This window comes from Hibiscus syriacus, unplaced genomic scaffold (genome assembly GCF_006381635.1).
Source record: "Hibiscus syriacus cultivar Baekdansim isolate YM2019G1 unplaced genomic scaffold, ASM638163v2 tig00010263_pilon, whole genome shotgun sequence".
In the NCBI taxonomy this organism is placed as follows: Eukaryota; Viridiplantae; Streptophyta; class Magnoliopsida; order Malvales; family Malvaceae; genus Hibiscus; species Hibiscus syriacus.
In genome coordinates this window covers 604,078-629,485 of record NW_024062210.1, presented here as the reverse complement: position 1 = coordinate 629,485, position 25,408 = coordinate 604,078, and the positions used below count along the sequence as shown (strand labels likewise).

The following is a 25,408-nucleotide window of genomic DNA, read 5'->3' as shown; positions in this document are numbered from 1 at the left end:
TTTAGGGGGAATCGGTTCCCCCCTATGGGGGTATCGGTTCCCCCGTGACATACTGGAAATTCTTGTTCGTTTGAAGGGGTATCGGTTCCCCTTGAATGGGTACCGATTCCCCTTGCCCAGAAATCATATTTTGAGCTCGAAAATCCTTCATTTTCAGCTCAACATATCATACTTCATTCCCTTTAATATTCCTAACTTTCATACACATACTTAAACTCATTTCTACTCCATAATCACTTCTTTAAACTCAGAATTCTATCATTTACATGTCATTCAAGAATCACACTAAATTTCCAACATGTTCTAAAACCCATTCTATCACTTCATATCTCTTAATTTAATCCTTGACAAGTCAAATTCAACTTCACAATCTATTAACTCCTTCCATATCAAAAATTCACTTAAAAACTCATTTTTCTTAATTTCTCATAACTTGTTAATCTTTGAGGTTTAAGCCACCTAAAGCTTTCCTTAATCTTTCTTAATATCCCAAGAATCAAAACAAGCTTTAAAACGAAAGAATTAACCAACTAAAGACTCACTTACCTTATACCAAGCTTCACGGTTGAGAGGAAGAAGAAGACTGAAGAATGCTCTGGACTCTTCTTCCTACGTGCTTATTACCCTTTAAAAAAAATTATAAAAAATCTTTCTGGTCAAATGACCATAATACCCTTAATTTCCTTTAATAATTACCAAATAACCTTCAATATATATATTCAAATAATCATTGAATTCTTTCATTCTTCTACTTTAGTCACCAAATTCTGAAACTTACAATTTGGTCACTAACCCGGTAGTGCGGATGTTACAAACTCCACCCACTCCTATGTATCGAGCTCAGTATCTCAAAACCTTCAGATTCCGATCGAGAACACTGAAAATATTGTTACAATTACAAGTCCAGTAAGACAAGCGGTATTAGTGAATAAAGTATTCCGGTGTTGTCCTCTCGAGGTTCACGGAGAAATTTTTCTCGCTGATCTTATGGAGCTTCCTTTAGAGGAGTTCGATCTAATTCTTGGAATGGATTGGTTGAATAAACACAAGGTAAAGCTGGATTGCGAATACAAGCGGGTTACTCTGAAGACTTCAGATGGTCGGACTGTTGTGTTAATTGGTGAACGGCGTGGTTATCTCTCCAATATAGTTTCAGCGATGGAAATTGATCGTATGATCCGGAAGGGATATGAGACCTTCATTGCTTGTATTTTGAACACCAAATGTGCATTGTCCACGATCGAGGAGATTCGTACAGTTAGCGAGTTTCCTGATGTTTTTCCGGAGGAGTTGCCTGGGTTACCTCCTGATAGAGAGGTAGAGTTCGAGATTGAGACTTATCCGGGATCTTCACCTATTTCTATGGCACCTTATCGTATGGCTCCAAAGGAAATTAAGGAGTTGAAAGTCCAATTGCAAGAATTATTCGATCGAGGATTTATCCGACATAGTACTTCACCATGGGGAGCTTCAGTTCTGTTCGTGAAAAAGAAGGATGGGTCGTTAAGATTATGTATTGACTATCGGAAATTGAACAAGATGACGGTCAAGAATAAATACCCACTACCCAGGATTGATGACTTATTTGATCAATTGCGAGGAGCTACTGTATTCTCTAAGATTGATCTTCGTTCGGGGTATTATCAATTGAAAGTTAAAGGATCTGATGTTGCAAAAACGGCCATTCGCACTAGATATGATCATTATGAATTTTTAGTGATGCCTTTTGGTTTGACGAACGCTCCTGTAGCTTTCATGGATTTGATGAATCGGGTGTTTCGACTATATTTGGATCAATTTGTGGTGGTCTTCATTGACGATATTCTGATATATTCTCGTACTGAGGCAGAGCATGACGAGCATTTGAAGATCGTTCTGCGGACTTTGAGAGAGCATCGTCTATATGCCAAACTAAGCAAGTGTGAGTTTTGGCTTCAAGAAGTGTCGTTTCTGGGGCATATTAATTCTGCGCGAGGTGTTCAGGTCGATCCCAGCAAGATAGAGGCTATTATGAATTGGAAACGACCTAAGAACGTATCTGAGATCCGCAATTTCTTGGGCTTGGCTGGTTATTATCGACGTATTGTTGAGGGCTTCTCGATCATTGCTTCTTCTTTGACAAAGTTGTTAAGGAAGAATGTGCCGTTTGATTAGGGCGAGGCACAACAGGAGAGCTTTGAGAAATTAAAGGCGGTTTTGACTCAAGCACCGGTGTTGATTCAACCAGAGTCCGGAAAGGATTTTACAATGTATAGTGATGCTTCACATTCAGGACTTGGTTGTGTTTTAATGCAGGAAAGTAAGGTGGTGGCTTATGCATCCCGTCAGCTGCGGCCGCATGAGAGTAACTATCCTACTCATGATTTAGAGTTGGCAGCAGTAATTTTTGCCTTGAAGATTTGGAGACACTATCTTTATGGAGAGAAGTGTTACATTTTCACGGATCATAAGAGCTTAAAATATCTTCTGACCCAGAAGGAGCTTAATTTGAGACAGCGTCGCTGGTTAGAGCTTCTAAAGGATTATGATTGCGTGATTGATTATCACTCTGGTAAAGCTAACATTGTAGCGGATGCTTTGAGTCGAAAGACGGTATCGGAGTTGAGGTCTTTAATGGCCAAGATGAATTTATATGACGATGGCACTTTGTTAGCAGAATTACAAGTTAAGTCGACCTTGGTTGATGAGATCAAGGCTAAGCAGCCCCTTGATAGCTCTTTGCTTTCCATCTTTGAGCAAGTAGAACAGGGGACAAACTCAGATTACGCAATTGATCAGTATGAAGTTTTATGCTTTAAAGGTAGATATTGTGTGCCTAATGATGCTGAATTGAGGCAGACTATCCTTATTGAGCCTCATAGTAGTCCATATGCTATGCACCCCGGAGGAGATAAGATGTACCAGAATTTGAGAGAGAGGTATCATTGGATTGGGATGAAGAAAGACAGATCTGATTTTGTGGCTAGGTGTTTGACTTGTCAACAAGTTAAGGCAGAACATCAACATCCATCAGGTTTGTTACAGCCTATCAAGATTCTTGAATGGAAATGGGAGCGTATTACTATGGATTTTGTTACTGGCTTGCCTACGACTCCTTCGAAAAAAGACTCAGTTTGGGTGATTGTTGACAGACTTACAAAGGCAGCTCACTTCATTCATGTGCGAGTAAATTATACTTTGGACAAGCTGGCAAGATTGTATATTTTAGAGATTATCAGATTGCATGGTGTTCCATTGTCTATTATTTCTGATTGAGATCCGAGATTTACTTCGAGATTTTGGAAGGCGTTACATACGACTTTGGGAACAAGATTGGATTATAGTACATCCTTTCATCCACAAACTGATGGTCAATCTGAGAGAGTAATTCAGATTCTGGAGGATATGTTGCGGGGTTACGTAATCGATTTTTATGGTAGTTGGGAGAACTTTTTGCCGTTGGCTAAATTTGCTTACAATAACAGTTATCAGACCAGCATTCGTATGGCACCTTATGAAGCACTCTATGGGCGTAAATGTCGCACTCCGATATGTTGGACTGAGTTGCGTGATAGGAAAACGTTGGGACCTGAGTTAGTGCGTGAGACGGAGGACACAGTCAGATTAATCCGTGACCGTCTAAAAGAGGCATTTGATAGGCAGAAATCTTATGCAGATCAAAGAAGGAAAAATATATAGTTTGAGGTTGGAGATCATGTCTTTTTAAAAGCTTCACCCTGGAAGAAAGTATTGAGATTTGGACGTAAGGGTAAACTGAGTCCGCGATTTATTGGGCCATATCGTATTTTAAATAAAGTTGGACGTGTTTCTTATCAGCTCAAGTTGCCTTCCCATCTTAGTCGTATTCATGATGTTTTTCATGTGTCTATGTTAAGGCGATACCGTCCAGATCCAAGTCACATCATTCAGGTTGAGGAAGTAGAGCTGAGACCTGATTTGTCATATGAGGAAGAGCCCATTCATATCTTAGAAAGAGATGAGAGAGTTCTTCGGAATAGGCGCATTCCAATGGTCAAAGTTCAATGGAGTAATCGAGGCCCCTCAGAAGCTACTTGGGAGACATTGGAGTCACTGGAGGCTCAGTTTCCTCAACTATTATCATAAGGTAAATTTCGAGGAAGAAATTTCTTGTAGAGGGGGAGAATTGTAACAACCCGAATTTTTTTTAGAAAAATAATATTTAATTGAAATTGGAGGTTAATTGGCGAAAATTGGGGACTAAATTGAAAGATTTTAAAATTTGGAGTTTGTGTTAGAGTTAAAGAAAATTCAGGGACTAAGCACTGAATTTACCCAATAAAATTAGGTGAATTTTGGTTATATATGTTATATGCGTGGGTGGTTTTCTGATTCAAAACAGAAAACCACCACCCCAAATTTCCTTTCCCCTACGTCCATTTCCGACCCAGATCCAGATGCCGTCCGAATTTCGATCGTCGTTTTGAAACCACTGTTGTGTTCATCATCGAGCGAGGAACAAACCCTTCAATTTAATTGAAACGAAACGCGGCCAAACGTCGGGAATTTCCTGTCAAAGTATTTACGTTTTTTTTAGCTCTATCACCGGGAAAATCTTAAATTCACCGCCGATCGTTGCTCCGTTTACGACACCTCCTGCACCATCGTGTTCCTTGTGTCGTTTTGAGTTCGCCGGTGTCAACTTTGTTCACCGTCGACGGCGGCGCGTGAGGAGGTGGACCAGTCAAAGATTCGGCCGAGTTGAAATCGAGCTTTCCGCCGTTCAAAATTTTGAACCGATCGTTGTAAGTATCTCGAAATCGCTCAAAATAATTTTTAGAAATTTTTTCGGGATTTTTAGGGCCTCGGAGGAGGCCTCACGCGCCACACGCGTCGCCGCAGGGAGTGTGGACGCTGCTGGAAACCGGTTTGACCGATTTTCAAACGGTTTTGACCGGTTTGACCTGTTTCGACCGGTTTTGATCGGTCTGACCCGGCCCGACCGACCCGACCCGACCGTTGACCCGACCCAACCATTGACCGTTGACTTCCTTTGACCAAAACTTAAAATGACTTTGACCGAGCATTAAACGACCGTTAATCTTTTCCGAGTATACCTATTCTGATAGTTTTCGACGTCCCGAATCCATTTCCGAAATCCGTTTCGTCAAATTCGAACCTGAAGGTCTCCAAATCGACGGTCAAAGTGGTTGACTTTGACTTTGACCAATAATTTGAATTTTCGAAAAGTCATACTTTATGTTTTTCGATGCCCTGATTCCGATTCCGTAATCCTTTTGGCCAAATTCAGACTCGAAATACCCCAAATTGATAGTCAAACCCGAAAAATGCTTATATACTTAAGAAGTTTAGCTTTGAACAATTAAATAGGATTTGGGACTTATAAATTATTATTGTTTGAAGGTACAAGAGACTCTCCGGATCGTTCGACAGCTCAACCCAGCTCTTCTAGATCAATTAAACCACGTGTGCCAGTATTCACCCGTAAGACCCGTAAATTTTATGATTTTAGAGATCTATTTATATTACTCATAAGTAATATAGTGTTATTGTAAAATAGGTTCGAAAACTGTAGCAGAGCGTGGTGAAACAAGAAATCAGTAGATTTGCTATTTGAATCTATTGTCGATGTGTGTTCCCTACTTATTACTGAACTGTTTTATTGGTTTTAATATGTGGTACACCGAATTCATTGGTTATTGTTTTATGGATGCACCAATTTAATGTGACAATTTATGGTATATGGCTGCTATCTAATTTTTGTTTTGAAATGGTATATGATTACCATGTTTTTGAATTTATGGAATTTATGTCACGGTGCAATTGAATTTTGGAATTGAATTACGATGGAATAGCTCTGATCAAGCTAAATGGGCCTAATGTGACTCTTGAGGGCCCCAAGATGTTTCATTAGGTCGGCTTTCCTTTGTTGTGTGCTTAGGGTAAGCTATATGGACTTATTGACTTGGGCTTAAGGATACAAGCTTCATAGCCTATCCTTAAGTCAACTTTCTTTTTGCTATGTGCATAAAGTAAGCTATATGGAAAATAATTTTGGGAACTACTGATGGTGTACCAGAAAAGGGTTTAAACTATGATTTTCAAAAGTTAAACTCTTTTATGAATTTGTGAGATTTACTGGACTATGATTTGTACCTATTGTGATTTTATGGAAATATTGGGACACACTGAGCCTAGCTCACCTTTCGAAAATGTTTCCCCCCTTTCAGATACTGTTGGTTAGATACCTCGATTCGAGCACTTGGAGGATCAACATATCTCTTGAAGTAAATCAGATTGTAATGTTTTTATTTTGCAAGTTGATTTTATTTTGGTGACATGGACCTTATTTTAAAATATCGGATTTTATAATGATGACTCTTTTGCTATTACTGTTCGGTTTAGTGTGATTTTGAATTTGAAGACATGTTTTAAATTAATTTATTACTTATTGGTACTATATTTACGAGTTGGATTTTGATAGTATAATTTGTTTATAATTTCATGTTATTTATAATGTGATTTTATATTGATGAAATAACGGTTTCGGAAAATGTCTTTAATAATCATAATGTGATCCACTAGACTTAGTCGAAATGCATAGGCCGAGTCTAGGGGGTTACACGACCCGACCCGACTGGGTCGATTTTATTATTAAAAAAATGGGTTCGGGTCGGATTTTTTAAATGTGATGTTCGGGCCGGGTTCGGGTTTAAGGTGAAAAATACCTGACCCAACCTGAAAACAATATAATTTTACCTTATATATTTAGGAATAATTACAATAATACCCCTCTACATATTATTTTTTTCAATTAAGTCACTACTGTTATTGAATAAAAATAATACTTTTTATTATTTTGGGTCGGGTCGAGTTTTTAAGTTATATATCGAGTCAGGTTCGGGTCGGGTGAAATCTTGTTTCACGCGGGTCGGGTCGGATCTCGTGTGGAGGAGTTATTATTCTCGGGTCGGGTCGGGTGGAACAAAAAGTCAACCCAACCTGACCCATGCCCATCCCTACCTATACGTTACAACCAGATCTAACATATTACGATAAAATTTTTCAAAACATTTTTCAATAATTTAAATTCATATTGTGAATAAACACCTTTTAAAAACATAGTTATTAATAATAAGTTCTAATTCGAGTAATATATAAAACTATAAATGTCTAAGTAAAAGAAAATCTTTCACAAATCAGTATCAATGCAATTCTAACATCAGTCACAAAAGCAATATACGTCGCAAGACAAGTATTTCAAAATAAATAGGCACATCGGAAGATAAAAACATTACAACAAAATAATATTGTACGAATGTGTCGATCCTCCAAGTGTCAGGTTCAGGTTTCCTATAAAAAAGTATCTAAAAAAGAAAAGTTTGGGGGAGTGAGCTAAGGAGCTCAGTGTGTTCCAGAAGTGCAAAATAAAAACATACAGTTAAGTTTCAAAATCGGTTAATTATCAAAGTTAAGGAAATGATAATAGAGTTGTAGTTTAAAATAAAGAAAAACCATCTAATCGTACGCCATATACAGTTCCCTAGAACTGCATCAATAAGGACTTACCCTAGGCCCAAAGGGCGTAGGTGCCAACCTAAGGGAGCACATAGAGTTCATAAGGTCTTATCCTAGCTGAAACGTAGGTGCCCACTTGAGGGGTATGCCCTTAGGTTCATAAGGACTTACCCAAAGTGCATAGAAGAGGAGCCACCATAAAGGAGTACCTTAGGGTCCATAAGGTCTTACCAATATATCTATTGGGCCCAAGAGCCCACCCAAGGGTCGCCTTAGGTCCATAAAGAATTACCAGCTTGATCGATGTTGAACCTGCGTGAGGAATTACCAGCTTGATCGGAGCTAAACATGCAGAGACTTCATATCAGATCCTAGAGTGCCCCGAACAGAATAGCTTTCAAATAGTAACTAACAATAGCAAGAAAATCAGAGTTCCATCATATATCAAATCAGTAAAAATAGTAACCAGATAACATGAATCATACAAGTAGACTTAAAACTTCTATATATAAAAAATCAGGCTTGAAACAGATAAATCATACGAAATTAAATTATATCAGCTAGGCATATTGCAAATCAGGTAAAACATTCATATGCACATGATATTTCAAACATATATATATAACACACAAGGAACACATCTCACAAAAAGAATCAGTACGGTAGATCTACCGACCACCAGCTTCACTACTCTTCAGTTGTACAAGAACCTAAGTCATATCAAAACAAAATTATTATCGGAGTAGTACAATAAACTGAGTATTAAATATGGTTGTAGAACTATATGAGTAATCACAGACTCTCGCAAACAAGCGAATCGGGAGAAATTGGGTCGAGCAGACGAACGGTCGGGAGAAATTGGGTCGAGCAGATGAACGGTCGGGAGAATCACGGGTACCTTAATTAAACGACATAATAATTTAGTCCTTGACCCTTAAATTAAATTAGATTCACTTAATTAAATCATTTAAATAAATATTTAAATTACATATGCATATTTGAGTTTAACGGGTCAATTCAGAGGTTTTCAGGTTTGAATTTGGCAAAATAGACTTCGGATTTGGACTCAGGACAGTGAAATACATAAAATATGATTTTTGAAAATTTTGACTTTTTGGTCAAAGTCAACGGTCAAACTAGTAAAAAGTTAAAGTCAACGGTTCGGGTCAAATTCGATGGGTTAGACCGGTTTGGGTTGACTCGGGTCAATTTGGGTTGACTCGATTCGGTCTGAGTTGTATCAGACTGGTTCAAATTGGTTCGGGACGGTTCAGACCAACTGGACCGTTCTAGAAGATTTTCTTGACCGAGGAGAAGCCCCAAGCGCACGCGATGGCATATGGCGTCGGAGATGAGATCAGGGACGGTGACCGAATACTCCAACAACTTCAATTAACCAAAATTAATCCACAAACATCTCAATATTAAACCAAAACAATTTAAATCAATCGGAAAAACATTTAAAACTTACCCAAATCGTCGATCGTTAATTTTGGACAATGAACCTAGTCGAGTTTTAGTTAGAATCACCTGGGGAGTACAACAGTGGCAGCGTGAGGCTAACAGAAGCCTGGATCGACAAAAAATTGTGAGAAACCGAGGGGAGAAATTGGGGTTTCTTGGTGAAGCTTCAACCGTTCCTTCCCAACGAACAGAATGACCACTCAACGAGTGACCGATTGGGTTGTGATTTTGGTGACCTGATACACCAGATGGATGAGACGGTGACTCACACCGACAGGCGATGGCAGAGATCGACGTTGAGGTAGTCGAAAGGTCCCTTGCGATTAAGGTGTGACGGTGGTCAGTTCAGGCGATCTAAGGGTCAGGTTGAGGTCATCGGTTGCTGTCGAGTCTGATGACGGCGCTGGAAGGTCCCTTGCGATTAAGGTGTGACGGTGGTCAGTTCAGGCAATCTAAGGGTCAGGTTGAAGTCATCGGTTGCTGTTAAGTCTGCCAACGGCGGTGATGTACTCCACCGCCGACCGGAGGTGGCTGGATTGGAGATGGAAAGTATAGGTTAGGTGGTTTATTTTTTTTGTTTAATTTAAGAACTGAGGAGAGCTAGTTCACAACCTGTGGATGTATCTAATTTTTTGTTTTTAGGTATATCCTGAGCCAAAACAAATAATACATATTTTTATTAAAATAATAAACAATAGTGCCCTAACCTAGATGGCTAAGACATGGGTGACCATCCCTTAGGTCACGAGATCAAGCCTCTCTAATCATATATATTATTTTATTTTTGCTTCAGGAGATATTTCTGGTTTAGGTAAGAAGGGGAAATTATGGGGTTAGTCCCTAAAACATCATTAGTTTACAATTAAACCTAAAATTATCATTAACATACTAAATAAATCCTAATATTTAATTAATAATTTTTTATTATTATTTTTGCCCCAAAATTTTGGGGTGTGACAACTCTCCTCCTTTTAAGAGAATTTCGTCCTTAAAATTCATCTGAGTCGAACAGGAAACAAAACCTAGATCTCTAATGGTTCCTTCAACGGACTAAGGCTAATTACTCTATTGACAATAACAGAAAATCTGTTTAGACTAGGAACGAAAAGGGTCTTAAGATACAAAACTCGAATATAGAAAGGGCGTTATTAGAAATGCATGGTAAGAAACAAAAATAACAATAAATATACCTAAAGAAGTCCCTAGCTCAACTCGATCACCAGAAAGTCGGGTAGCGTAGACAAGGGCAAGCTTCCTAGTCTAAAAACAACTGGTCGTCTACTCTCGATCAAGCTCTACCATCGATCCTTGAAACAGATTCGGAAGTCTTACCCTAGCTGTGACTTCTAGCTTGAATCTAAACAGAAGTTGAGAACGTGTAGGAGTCTGAGCGGGGGTCCGATCGATAGAAGTTGGGTACGGATAATTCCTCAAAAAGTGCTAGTTGGAGGAACAACGATAATAGGTACCAATCTTCTTGCAACACTCTCTCCTGTATCGGTTTCCACAGTACTCACAACTCGGTATCGGAGAGAAACCTGAAGAATCGCCTCGACTAACTAATGGAGGTGGAGCTAATGCATGCCTCGAACCAGTATGGCTTCTCTGATGGGCAGTAGTACGAGTTCTCTTATCAGGGCGTACAGAAGGCTCAGACTGACCAAAAGGTCTCCTAGATGAATCTCAATCTACCATATCTCTATCAGAAGCATAAGCCTCGACTTCTTCAGCGTCTTTTACTATCTCTACTATAACATCGAACACTTCATCCTGGTGAGGAATTACCTGACAACGCAACTCGTATCTAAGTCCCCGAGAAAACTTTTGGCACATATCCCTCTCTGTAGGTACCAAACTAGAACCATACTTCAACAACTTCATAAACTCTATCTCATACTAAAAAACGGTCATATCTCCCTGAACTAGGTCCTAAAATTATTGTTGTCTCTCTTTTTCTTTTTTTGTTAATTTTTTATTTGAATTTAAATAAACATACTTCCCATTTTGATTTATTTCTTGTCGCATATTCTTAAAGTGTTTGTTTTTGTGTGTTTTATGGTAAGATTTTCTCTACCATTATGATAGTTTATCATTTTGTGTTGCATTCATCATCAGACACCTCTTGATCATTAAAGGTCGAAGATCTCCTATAGTTAGATACTATTTTACGATAGTTTATTAATGTATTTAAAATCGTTCATTGAACAATCGGTCTAATTGGTTGTCTCAACACTCAGAGTGAAGGCAACTCAATGCTCTTAACCAAAAGGAGAGATATAAAGGAGAGACATCTCCACCATGGTAGTATAATGAAAGCATCTCACGTTGTGACAGTACAGTGGAGAATAATAAAAACGCTCATGGAGACTCCATGCTTAGGCATAAGTATCAAAACCCTAACCTAATGTTCACATATATTAGTTGATCAAACATCAGGAGGTTTCAGAGTACTTGAGCCAAGTAGTGGTTTGACAAATCCCGATGAAGGTTGTTCCTAACATCACAAATTAGAATTAGATAATATATTACAAGGAGGTCGTGACCCATACCTGGTGGGGAGTTGTCCAGAAGACTACGGTAGGGGTTTTTTCTACCATCATAAAATAGAACTGCATAGCATTATAGTAGGTTCTGACCCATACTTTTCCTTGTATTTCAACATTGGGGATCAGTCAATGATTTTGTTGCTTCATGTGAAGCTTGAAAGTGTGCACGCAAGCTTCACAATTCGTTCTGGAGACTCTAAATTTGTTGGTTTTCCAAATTAAATGGATTGAGAGTTTTTTTTGGAAGAATAAATTAGATTTGCTTGATTGTTTTTATTTTGGGGTCTATTCTAGACCGAATTCTTTTAAGTCAGAAGTTGTCTACGCTCATCACACCAATTGTTGATGGGAATTAGTTTGTCTCATCGATCGTTGGTGGTTTACTCTATTTTATCATGGCGGAAAGTTGCAGCCGGTGAGGTAACGACGGTTGGCCGATGTTTCTCCATGAGAGAGATGAAAGCATAAGAAGAAATAGGAGTGAAGAAGGAAAAGAAGCGGAGGGAACCCCTCTTTCAGCCTTTCATTAGGTATAAATACCTCAGCTATAGGATGAATGATGTCAGACCTATGATGAAGATAATTATATGTAGGCTGATTTAAATAAGATGATTACGCATGATGGAGTAGATTCGACTCTCATAAGTTACGTGGAACTATTGGAGGCCTAATTGTAAGATTATAATTATCTAAAATGTATGAGACTTCATATGAATTGTAGACAGAGATACTATTTCCAAAGGATATCTATGTTGTAGTAACAATATTAAATCATGGTTTCGTTGGTTTTAACTTCTGAATAATTTTGTAGGTGGATATACTGTTGTTATGGGAGTGCTAGTGTTGGAGCACGGTTCAACATTAAAACACTGTTAGAGATGGGGAATATATAATTTCAATTAGGCCCACTGAACTTAAATGTGTTCAGCTGTAACCTTTATGACACAAAAATAAAAATAAATCTAAATTCGAATTCATGTTTAATACAAATTAGACATGTTAAAATAAGAATTATCAATGTATTAAATTAGAAAAAATATTTTAAACACAATTACAATATGATATGAGTTAACATTTTTTAAAATTTAATTTCTGATAAGAAAGTTTTAAACTTTTCTTAATTAATATGTTTTTTCAAGTTATTAATAAATAAAATCCGATTTCAAATATCTAACTGGAAAGTAAAATACTGGAGGGGTCGTAGCAATAAGTTGGGAAGGCAGAGAGCAATAAAAGAGCTGAAAGTAGACGCTGGTGCAAGGAGATCTCAAGCACTGCCCCCTATTTCCACTTAACAAATAGTCTCCACTTAATATCCTAATTTTCTGACATATAAAAGTACTACAATTGAATTCATTTAGGCTAATTTAAATATTTTAAAAATAAGTCAATCAAATCAAACTAATTTATAAAATTAATAACAAAAACCTTAGACTCGAGTTTAAATTTGGATTAATTTTTTTTATTTTAATAAAACTTAATTTATGTTATTCTCAACTCATTTTTTATTCTTGACGCAAACTTCATATTAAAATTTGGATGTTTTCCAAAGTGCAAAAAGACCATCAGCTTGTTTTCTCAAGTTAAAACATGAAAGGAAAAAAAAGGCCTAGTGTGAGACACATTGAATGAGATGGACAGTTTGTTGGTCAACCAGAAGAAGGCATATTGGAATTAAATATTTAATTCCTGCGGACTTTACAGCCAACTTTCTTTAATTTTTTAAAAGTTGTTTTGTTTATTAGTTGATTGGTCAACATATCCACAGAGAAATGTCACTTGACCAACTCAATTTGCAGTGTTACGACAAATTCAAGCAGTCGTTTTTTTTTATTTAGAAAAAAGAGAATTGGAACATAAAATATAATTAAAGATGCTGTTTGATTGATTCATACGCTATATTGAGTTAAAGAAATAGTTGGATATTAAGTAGGTTATCGGATTTCCAGGTCTATGCATGGTCGAGAATTCATATAATTAACGTTCAACAACCCTATTAAACCATTATGTTTCTTTTCACCCTCGCTGTTCCCAACTGTATGGCAGACTGGATATGTTAACTTGCTTAAGCCCTCGCTATTCGTCCCTTAGAAAATGATTTTTTTTATATAAAAAACAAATCAACAACCAAAGCATGCAATTCATTGAGGGAGAGCAAGAATGCGACCTACATTGATTAAACATTAATTCAAGGTCCTTGAGTGGTAGATATATAGTGATAAATAACATTCCAGCTAAGTTTGGAACTCCCACGGGGCACCTTTTTATTAGCCATGGTTCTTTTATATTAAAAATGATGTTAAATATGAAAGAACTAGAATCAAACATTATAATAATTTAAATTATTTAATTTCAAAATTTATATAAAAATTTTGATTTTTTTTCAAGCTAGCAAGTAACAAAGTCAAAGGTGTGCAAGTAACAAGGCATTATCTATTCAAAAATATCTCTCAATCATTTGATATTAAACACTCATACCTTGAAATTAATCTATATGACAACAAATAAGTAAATAAAATGATACACTAATCTTGCGAGCAGAGGAGAGAGAGAGATTAAGAGGGTAGTTGCAGTGTCATGAAGCCTTCTTTAACTCAGTCTTTTAAATGCACAGCCCTCCCTCTATAATGGCTCCCATGCAAACATTCATTTCATGGGGTAACTTTACTTACAGAAAAGCTAACACCGTGCCTCTTCTCCCACTTCCATAGAATCTTTTGAACTTCACAAAACTTTATTATTATAATATTTGGACGAGAAATATCTCTCTTTTCTCCCTCCAATGTTATATTTCATAATTTTTTTTATGGGTTTAGTTTTCAAAAGCTGGTTCCAAGGAAGTTTCTATGACTTGAGAGCTTCAACTATGCTTTGTCCTTAGGTGACCATATTGAAACAAATTGCTAATATTTATACTTGGTTATGAATTGTTTTTTGATTTAATATATTAATTTGGAGTAGCTGTACTTCAAGGCCATTTTGGACTTCATCTCAATCCTCTGTATCCTAAATGAAAATACATAAATTAATAAGATAATTTTTAATAGTCTAAAATGATTATAAGATAGTATTTATTTAAAATATTTTTTAATCATTAACAATGTACATGCCCTTCAAACTCAACTAATCGAAACTAAATCTTTATGAAGAATAACATTCATTTTTAATACTAACATCGTTCCTTAAATTTGAAGGAGCACCCTCAAATGACTAGAATGTTTTGGTACTGTTACACCTAATGCCTAATTAATATATGTTGGAAAGGTGCAGTGTGTTCTAAGACATGAGAAAACGTGTTGGTCCTGTGAGACAGGCATCCTCTTTGGAAAAATGGGACGCATTTAAGTCAATAAAACCAGATATGGCTGCGAGTTCTAGGAATAATCAATCAAAACTCCCTCCTCTGCAAATCAAGAAAATAAACATTGAATTTGCCAAAAATAATAATAATAATAATAAACATTGAAATATTTATTTATTTATTTATTATTATTTAAGGTTTAATCTGATTCGATTTCAAAATAATCATATGTATCATACCATGTTTAGAGATTGAGAATCTTCCAGTCCAATTAATTAATCAAGATTAAAGTCAAATAACCCACATGAAACACCTTATTAATTAGTAAACCCTAAATCAAACTAGGATACAGTTTGGATTATTAAAACCTTACCTTGTACCCTAGGCCAAAAACCCTAGTTATAGTATTTTTTTCTCAATGTCAGAATTCTTCAGCTTCAACTTTTAATACTTTTTTCCTATTGTGGGATTAACATTGGTTAGCAGTTCCCATAGATTTCATTTTTAGGGTTTCATCTCTTTCCATGGTGGATATTGTTGTTTATATTTATTACTACAATTGATTACAGTAACATTATTTCGAAGCTTTCTTCCCATGGCAGAAAGTAAGCAACAATTTGCAGAAGGAAGAAAAGCAGATGAGTGAAAGGAACTGAAGCAATTTAATTCAAAAGACGATACTGAATCTCTTAAGCATTAACAGACAGAGAAAAGTACAGTACATAAAGAAAGATGAAGAAGAAGAAGAAAGAGCATTAACACTAGCCTTTTTCCCATTGTCTTTCTCTTTTCACCATTTACTCTCATTTAAAACATCACTGAAAAGGCTAAAGCCAATGCTCTCTCTCTCTCTCTCTCATCTCCTCATTCACTAAAGTAAAAACTCAAAATAAGAAACAAAAACTCCTAATAACCCTAAACCAAAAAAATGAAAATATAATTCTTACAGTCATTTTTGTTAATTGTGAAGGGGATTAGGCCCTGTATGAACAACCCTCTTTTCATCTTCGTTTCCAGAGAACTTGGGTGAGGTTGAATGAGGTTGAAAGGAACTTGCAGTATCGAAAACCCAGACTTTCCTCGGTGGAGCTGACTGATGACTATGTCGACTGCTGGTTCCTCCAAGGACAGCGAAATGCAAACCCAACTGAGAGAAAACCAAGATAATCCACAACAACACTGCAGCTCTTGAAATTGTCATTTGCAGAACTGATAGACGAGTTCAATTGTGGTGGCACTTTGCTTGGAGCTTTGGAGGGTGAAAGATAAAAGGACCGTAAAAGGTCTAATAAGATTGTCTTAACTTGCTTTATATAGTGTAAAGAAAACTCTAGGGGTACCTCTCTTTTAAGCTAGAGAAAATGTGAGCAATTTGTTTTTTCTTCTTTGGTTTGCTCCGAGTCCTTATCTTATGGGTGTGGTCACATGATCTTGGCCCTTGATTCCTGGAACCTTCTTATTAATATCTTATATTTTTCCAATTTCTGAAAACCTTTGGAGTTTGCGCCTTTTAAACTCTCAAACTACCACCACTTCCACTGCTATCAGACATACATGTGTTTCCTGGTTTTATGTTTTTGTTTTATAAATGCTATTTCATTATCTACTATATTTTCAACTCAATGTTTTCTGGGAGATGGTGTTGTGGGACTGTCCGCCGTTAATACCCCTTGTCTGCAGAAATATATTCAAATTCTAATATTGTATACCAATTTATATAATTCTTATACGAATATAAGTACTAGTCGGGATGGACTCAAAATTTTTGAATTTATAAAATTTTAGGAGAACTATCTAGGATATGAAAATAGATTATTAATATAAACAAATAAATTATATAAATTATATGAGAATTTAAAATTTTCAGATTACGATTACCCTGGTCAATTCCTCTTGGTCCATCCCTAAGTACGAGCAAAGATAAAAGTTTGGAAAGAACCTACTATAAATAATAATAAAATGAGAGCCAGATTCTAATTGTTAAATACGAACCAAACGATCTCAGTGGTTAAGGGAATGTTTATTATCTCTAGTAGTCTCAAGTTCGAGCACATTATCTGCATGAGTATTTAAATGTTCATTATTAAATGATAAAAAATCATTAAAATAAATACTACTGTATAATCAATTTAACACTTATATAATTATAATATATTATAAGATCATTGGTAGAACAAAAGTTGAAATGTACCACAACCAACTATCTCATCCGACACATGTAATGCTAATACAATTATATTTATAATGAAGTTGGATTAAATCCTTAAATGAAGAGTAAAACTCCCTCAAACATGCGTTAATATACATAGATGATTGAGGAGTTACACGAAGCATATATATATATATACATTGAAAATCTTAAGTTTTTATGTATTTTAAATATTTTTATTGAAATGTTTACTAATAATCAATCTATAGTTTTTTCTCTAAAATTTTAAAAAATTGCCTTCTATCATAATATCTGACATCTATTCGTACTGGTACATTTTGTGCTTCCATTCCTCAATTAGCGTGGCCTTATTTTATTAAGCTAGCTATCTAGTTATCATCTCATCTGGACTTTTTCGAATTAATATACATGAATTGTTGTTTGGTTTATTGAAAGTAAAGTGTTTTTAACTTTACAAGTGGATTAAAAACTGTTCTCTCTTCTTAATTGACATTAAAAAAAACACCAATTGAACAAGTAAAGATATTTTCACCCTTAACGAAATTCAAGTTTAGAGAGCGAGTTGAAAGAAGTTGTTGAATCTTGAGGCTAATTAGACAAACGAAGTCAAGGATCAAATTGAAAAAAATATAAACTCGAAGAGTAATGTAATCTTAAAAAATAATTAGGAGTGGATTTGATTAAAAAATGAATAAGTTGAGGAATGACTGATTTGGTATTGAGCGGAGTATAAATACTTAGGGTGGGGGCTCATTCAATAAACACTGAAAACGTGAGACATTGACAAGTCCACCACTTTCAGCCTGGCGGTTGGGGAGTGACAGCTAAAAATAATTTTCTTTACATATATGGAATAAAATATTGACTATTTTTATTATAATTATTAGGAATTTTTATTTAATAATACAATAATGCAACTAAATGCACTGAATAACTAATTTATTGCTCGTAATGTGTTTGATAAATTTTCACTTATAATATAAATTATACATTAAAAATTTCTTTTTGTCACTTAATTACGAAATGATAGTTATGGTGACTTGGGAATATAATGTTGTGATCTACAAATCCAACCGTTGGATCAATTATATATTCACACCAGAAGGTAGTTAAGGGTGGTTAGCCTTTGCGAGGCTCCTCGTATCGTAAATGAAAAAAACTATTGTAGCTTGTAAAGCCACAATGAGTCCATGGCTAAAATGATTCACATAACCATGAATCTAAGCAACAACTTCCACTGAAATCAATACCTGAATTGCTTCCTGTGTTTTACACTCTTACAACTCAACCTCCTACTACACAAAATAATCTAAAAACAATATCACAATGACTCAAATAATGCAATGTTTTTTTAAGACTACAACACACAGATGCAAACATCTCCAGGTTAATGCCGGGGCAATCCCTTGGATTGCAGTTGCCGTATTCAATGTTCTCGAGCATCATATGAAAAATAGCAGCACCGCCGCCATCAACTCAATCCGGTGAAATAATTAGCTAAATGTGATCTCCGAAAAAAGGAATTCCCTCAAGAAGCACCCAAAATTGAATTGTATGCCCTCTTGCCACAACAAGAGGATGAAAAGAATGAACGAATTAGACACAAAAAACCAGGGGTCAGCATCAAGTTGTTCTCGATATGTAACAGGAAGGAGATACGGCAATTGGAATCCCTCTCCAAGCAGATCACATGCAATCGGGGCATGGGAAGGTGTATATTGAATCACTGGGCCTTTTCAGTTCAAACCCCTTTGAGGCGCTATGGGACCGCGTATTCAGCATTTGTCGCTTGAAATTTTTCCGCCTGGAATAAAAAAGGAAGCTATATTGTATCCAACGGTTCTTATTTCCTATAATCACAATATAAGAAGCATTCTAAAATAATTGTTGATACATGTTTCATCATTAGAAATAGAGCATTTTTATCATTTGGTCCTCTTTTTTTCATCTCTAAATCAATTAATCAGTCTTTACTTTAGGAAAAAAGATAAATGCATACCCTATATTAGGATTATCAAATAGCAATGACAACTTTCGCTTGTCAGGTCGAATCGTCTTAGAGTGCCCTCCAAACAAATATCTTCTATGGTCCACAAAAAGTGAGGAAAGTTTCCACCTTGAGTTGTCACAAGCACCTCGCTATGAAGGCAGACGGTATTGTCTATGGCAGCCATCCTGGAAGAAAACTTCTGAAAGCAGTAATCCCATCAAAGACATGATAAAAAAATAGAATCTCAAAAGCATTACTGAAAAAGAAAAAAAGAAAGAGAAGTGGTGAATCTTACATGCTTCAGACCTTATATGGAGCAAGTTCTTCCTCGGATGCCAGCATCTCTTTCGTTTGCAAGTTGGGAAACAGTTCTAGTAATGGAGCCATTGTTCTCTCAGCATTGTATATTTTACCGGATGCCAAAAAGATATATGTATTGTTACCAAATCCATTCCTCTAAGCATTCAATCCAACCTAATAGGTGCAAGAATATATCAAAACAAACCATCAACAAAACTTATAAACCCATTGCAAAAGCAACCCATTTTCAATTGAAAGCAACTTCATTAAACTGAACAAAAAAAAACGCAACCAACAATACCTCTAGAGGAGTAAGTGGGCATTTCCCATTAATCCTGATAGCTCCAGGACATATAACTCGACCAGGTTTGGTAAATTTTCCTTTCCAACCTCTTTCCCTCGCATTTTCCATGTCTTCTTTTTCTTGTTCCCCACCATCAAACTCACAACAAGAGAGAGAATGCAACCATATCCTGGATATGACAGAAACAGTACATTATACACTGTACAAAAATGGAGTCAATAAAAATGCAACTAATAATCGTAACTGTGATATTTTTTAAGTTAAAAAGGTCATCAATCATCATAATATGTCATATATGTAAATAATACAAACCTCCTAAAAGAGAAGATGAACAGAAACATACTTCCTCCCAGTATTTGCACTGAGCTTTTTCATTCTTGCAACCAAATTTCTCCAAGGCTTAGTATTGGACTTGAAAACCGTAAAGCGTCATAATTTGCCAAGCATCTTAGTCTTTGAACAGGAGGAGCAGCAAATGATAGGCGATTTGCAAAAGGAGAAATCCTTATAATCCTGAGAAACTCGATAGGAACACTAGCATAAATTAACAAAATAACTAGAATATAGTATCAGTGAGAAAAATATGGCAAATTACACAAAATGCATACAGAAAAGACATAATGTAGTTCATATAGTGTTACTATAAGCAATAATGTTTACAATCACCATTTGTTGCTAAAGAATGGAACTAAGCAACTGTGAAGTTAAAAAGAAACAACTAAGCAAAAATCAATGTTCAAACTCACTTTTCTTCGAGGAGCTTGGGTAGCACTACATCCTTATAATACTGAATAGATGAACATGCTTTAATTCTGAAGTTGTAGACATTGGTCCAATTGTGGTCAAACCGTTCCATTATGTACTCGGGAATCTTATCAACAACTTGTACATTGTTCTTTAATGCATTGATAAAATAATCTTCATCATAGATATCTTTGAACTTGCTGGAAAAGTAAACAGCAAACACGGACTTCAGTCAATGAGATAAAAACTGATTAGTTAAACATAATCAAATATGGTTATAAGGAACAGAACTGAAAATAGATTATAAATAACCTGGGATCTCGCCATATACTATGAAAATGGAAATTAGGGATCAGAAGTGTTGCATTAAGATAGCCTGCCACAGCAACTCCATTGCATATCTACAAAACACCCAAAGTAACCATGCAGAGAAAATATAAATAACAAGATCATAAACAGGCAAGCTTTTATAAAACAGAGGTAAAGCATGAATACTTAAAAGAAACTAATGAAGAATATAACCAACGGATGTCTTCTGTTGAATTAAGCCTCCATTTGTCTCAACATATATGTAACCATTTGATTCAGGTAAATCTATAATAGTTAAAAGAAGAGTAAAACATTAAAATGGTGAATATAGTAAACAACCAAAATAAAGAGAAAGAACTGCTTACAGTAAAATAAAGGGAATGAAATCATACCTTCGGAAGACTTGTTTACACAAGGCTTCCACTCCCCACCTTAATAAGAATTTTTCCAAATAGTCAAAATCTACAATATTTCAATAACATATACTTCAGATATGACCACAAATCATGAATCAGCATAAGATAAAAAGCTTAAAAATTAATTGAAAACGTACAAAACCTTAAACATGCAACTACTTCCGTAAACAATTACAATAACAAGTTATACAAGGAACCTAATCAACTAACCCAATTACGCAATGCTACCATGGCAACTGCTTTACCATCCTAACACTGGTACTAAAGTATTGAGTTCGTCTTAGCCTAAATGTAAAAGACTATCATCAAATTATCAATAAACCACCTGTATAATACCGAATTAAAATTTAATCACTCAAAGGAGTTTACGTTTTCAATTGGTTTATACTAGAAGTAGAACCTATGTATTCGGATCCTAATTAGTCCTGAAAGATGGTTAGAATACAATAGGGTCTACTTCTTAGAAAAAAAATAGTAAAATAATTCAAATAATGCTAAAATGATTTCTTGATTCAGCATTCTATACTTACCGAGGCAAAAAGAAAAACAAATCATTGCTAAATTTCTAAGCTTTCAAGACTCTGTAAAATTCATTCTAACATACTTAAGTCTTAACTCAATCACGAAACATAAAAAACATCACGAAAAATACAACTAACTACATTTTCCAAGTTCCTCAAAATTCTATCAAAACCCAAACCTAGAAGAAAAAATAAATGAAAAATAAAGCTTAAAAGTTGAAATGATGCGAGAAACAAACCCAATCCAGGACACTAATTCTTGCAAAATATGATCCGGAATCATAAAACCCAATCAGAAACCAGTGAATCACCGCATCAGCAGAGGAATTGTCTTCGTTCATCTCAACTTTAATCTTCTCGTAAACCTGGGGACATCGGTAACGGAACCAGGAGCCGGTCGGTGTCTAATAACGGGAACCGCATCAAACGAAACGATGCCCATGTAAAGAAGCGTCCCAGAGATGTTCAATTTGAATTTGAAGTAAAATTTCAAGCTTGACTCAAGCTAAAAAAAAAACTTAAATTTATCAGACTTAGCATGATTGAAGTTTAAACTTGAGCTTGATATGTTCGAAGTTTAAACTTCTTTGATCTCAAATTTGAACCTTAAGGGGGAGTTTTGGTTTGGGGGATTGTGGGATTTTGGGAAGGGAATCCCTTTTAGTTAGCTGGGAATTATTAATAGTAGATTTTTTTTTTTTTTTAGGTATATTATCAGGAAAATCATTACTTTTATTTTTTTATGTATTGTTGGATTATTGATGTTTTGGACTAAAATGTCTTTAATTTTTTTTTTCAAAAATATCTTTCTTATGTCATTGAATAATAAAAATTCTACGAAGGTTAAATTACAAATTTATCTTTAAACTATTTTATATTTACAAACAAAATTATAATTAAAATTTTATATAAAGTTCAAGGGTTAAAATAAAATTTTATCCTTTCATTAAACCTTTTATATTTTTAATTTTGTAAAAAAATATATATAAATTTTATGAATTTAATTTTTTTAAAGAAACTATATAAACATTTTTCAACTTGTTAAAAAACAAATATATAATGAGAATAATTTGATCAAATATACATTCTAATAATCTTTTATTCATTTAACCAAACACGGTAATTTTACATTCCTGCTAAACCAACCAAACACAAAATACAACATTCTCAGTAATCCTATTCCCTAATAATCTTATATTCCCACTGATAATCTTACATTCCGTAAACCAAACACACCCTAAGTACATAAAAATATTATATTGCATTTAAAAAACATATAAATGTAAATTAATTTATTAGAATGTGCAAAAAAATTTCGAGTCATATATCAAGTAGTGCGCTCTAACTTTTTAAGAACTTGAGTCAAGTTCGAGTTTGAACCGATTCCATTCAATTAAATGTTGACCAAACTTTAACAAGTCGAACTCGGATAGCTCGCGATTTATCTCATCTCATTTATAATTTTTTTAAAATTTATAAAAACTTAATAAATAAAAAGATAAAAGATAAAGTTATATGCGATGATGATATAATCATGTGTGTGCTTTGTTAGTAAAAACTTTAAATTTTATAAAATATAATACAAATACTAAAACAATTGATAAAATTAAAGTTTAAATATCAATTTAAGAGAAAAACTATTTAGATATAAACTTAAGAGAAATTACCTTATTCATATATTAATTTGATTTTTTTTTAAACATTAATTTAAAAAATATATATTTAAATCTCATTTTTTGAGAGATGGATCTTTTGAGGATGTGGTATAAGAAAGAAAGCAGCCAGGCAATGCAATTTGCAGGTCTAAGGGCTTGTTTGTTTACTTCAGAATGATTAAGCGCTGAATGATTTAAATACTGAATGATTCAGATGCTCTGAATGAATTAGCTCTGAATGTGACATGTTGTTTGATAATGACTCTGAATCATTCAGAATGTACTTCTGTACTGAATCATTCAGTACTGTTTTGCTGAATCAGTCCACACTAAATCAAACAGAGGTGCAAAACAAACGTGCTGAATGTTGAACGGTTCAACATTCAATGCTGAATGGTTCCATTAAGAGACAAACAAACAGCTCCTAAGTCATAATTTTATATCATGTGGTGTCCGTGTTAGTGAGACTGAACCGTTGTCGAATATATATATATATTTTAATAATGTGTGATAATAAAAGTAATTAATCGAAAAGAAGGGATCTAATAAACAAAGTATTGAGAGAATATTTTTAATTTTGCATCATGACAGTAACCAACTCACCACCATTTAGACCTCATAATTATGTCTTTTTTAACATAATCATTTTTTAAATTGTATTACTCAATTTTAATAATTTTCAAAAACTAACCCTTAGTTTCGGATCTGATCCATTGGATTTTAAAACCGACGGTCTTAATTAAAGTTTTTCAAGCCATTTTGAGCCCAAATAACCCAAAATACCTTTTTTCAATTTTAATACTTTTAATGAGTATTAATAAGATTTGAAACTCTAGTGCTTGAAAAAAAACTAAAATACCACCAAATTATAAAATGACCAAAATGCCTTTATCATTGAATTAATACTATTAAAGGCTTAATTTGTTTAAGATGAATATGATGAATCAATATGATCTTCGAACATGCTATAATTCAGGTGGAACCTTAACGGTGTTCAATTAATATCATGAATACTTTTGATGAGCATCTTCAAATATTTGTACCAATTAATTTCGTCTAAATCACGACGTTTTAGAGTAATAACCAAACATAAACACATTAATTAATACAACATATATTAAACAGTGAGAGTCCACGTCTACTATTCTAAATATTCAATAAGTGAGTTTAATCAAGTGATTTTAATGGTAAAAAAATATTATTCTTTCTAGATATTATAAATTCGAATAATTATATTTATATTGTATATACATTATTAATAGATTTTAAAAAAATTAAATAAATATTTTCTTATAATTATTTAAACTAATAAAAAAGTGACTGAAACTATAACGTTGGCAGTTGGCACCACAAGTAAAACCTCGTCGGCGGGCTTTAAATGAGAAAGAAGACGCCAAGTTTTGATAGAGGAGTTTCAACAACTACATTTAAAATGAAGTAATAATTAAAGGTTGAAATTGTAGTTCAAACCCATCTTAAACAGCGCCGCGTGGACTAGAGACCAATCAACTTTTGCCTAACAATCTTTTGTCTTGCCCAAGGAAAATTCTAAGTAACGAAACGCTAGTTAAACCATATTTCCCCAACGCTATTAGAAAGCGTTTGTAAAAGAGTAAAAGTTCCACTGGACAAATTCATGAGTCATGACCGACCATGGACATGATGATATGATGTGTCAAAATGTGTCAAAATGCCAAAGTACAAGTACTAAATTGAGACCCACATTTGGTGATAAAATCGATGTTGATTTTTCTTCTCATCCCGTTGCCAATAGATTAAATCCTACGGCCACAGTATTCTCCATTTCTAAATTATTACATTATAATGTGTTGTTGGTTGATCATAGGCAAATCGAAATTCATGAATCCTTCCGGATTTTACTTTTTCTGTGGGAAAAAAGTTTATTTAAGCAACCTATTCCTATTCAGTTAAATCATAGACAACTTAATAGATTATTTATTATTTATTATTTATTATTATAACTTAAAATTTATATGTCGAGTAAAAATGTAATATAAATAAATTCTTACATATTATAAATTTAAAAGAAAAATAGGATGATTAAAATAGAATAAAAAAATAATTAAATGACTAAAAATGTAGTTTATCTTTAATTTTTTTAATAAAGTTAATGAGTGGGACAATAATATAAAAATTTTAATTTTACAGAAAAAACATTTTAAGAGACAAC

General features: G+C 34.5%; 1 pseudogene; it reads right to left on the bottom strand.

Annotated features, from left to right (window-relative positions):
* Positions 1–18,226: 18,226 nt before the first annotated feature.
* LOC120203724 lies at positions 18,227–22,193 on the bottom strand (annotated as a pseudogene).
* Positions 22,194–25,408: the final 3,215 nt, after the last annotated feature.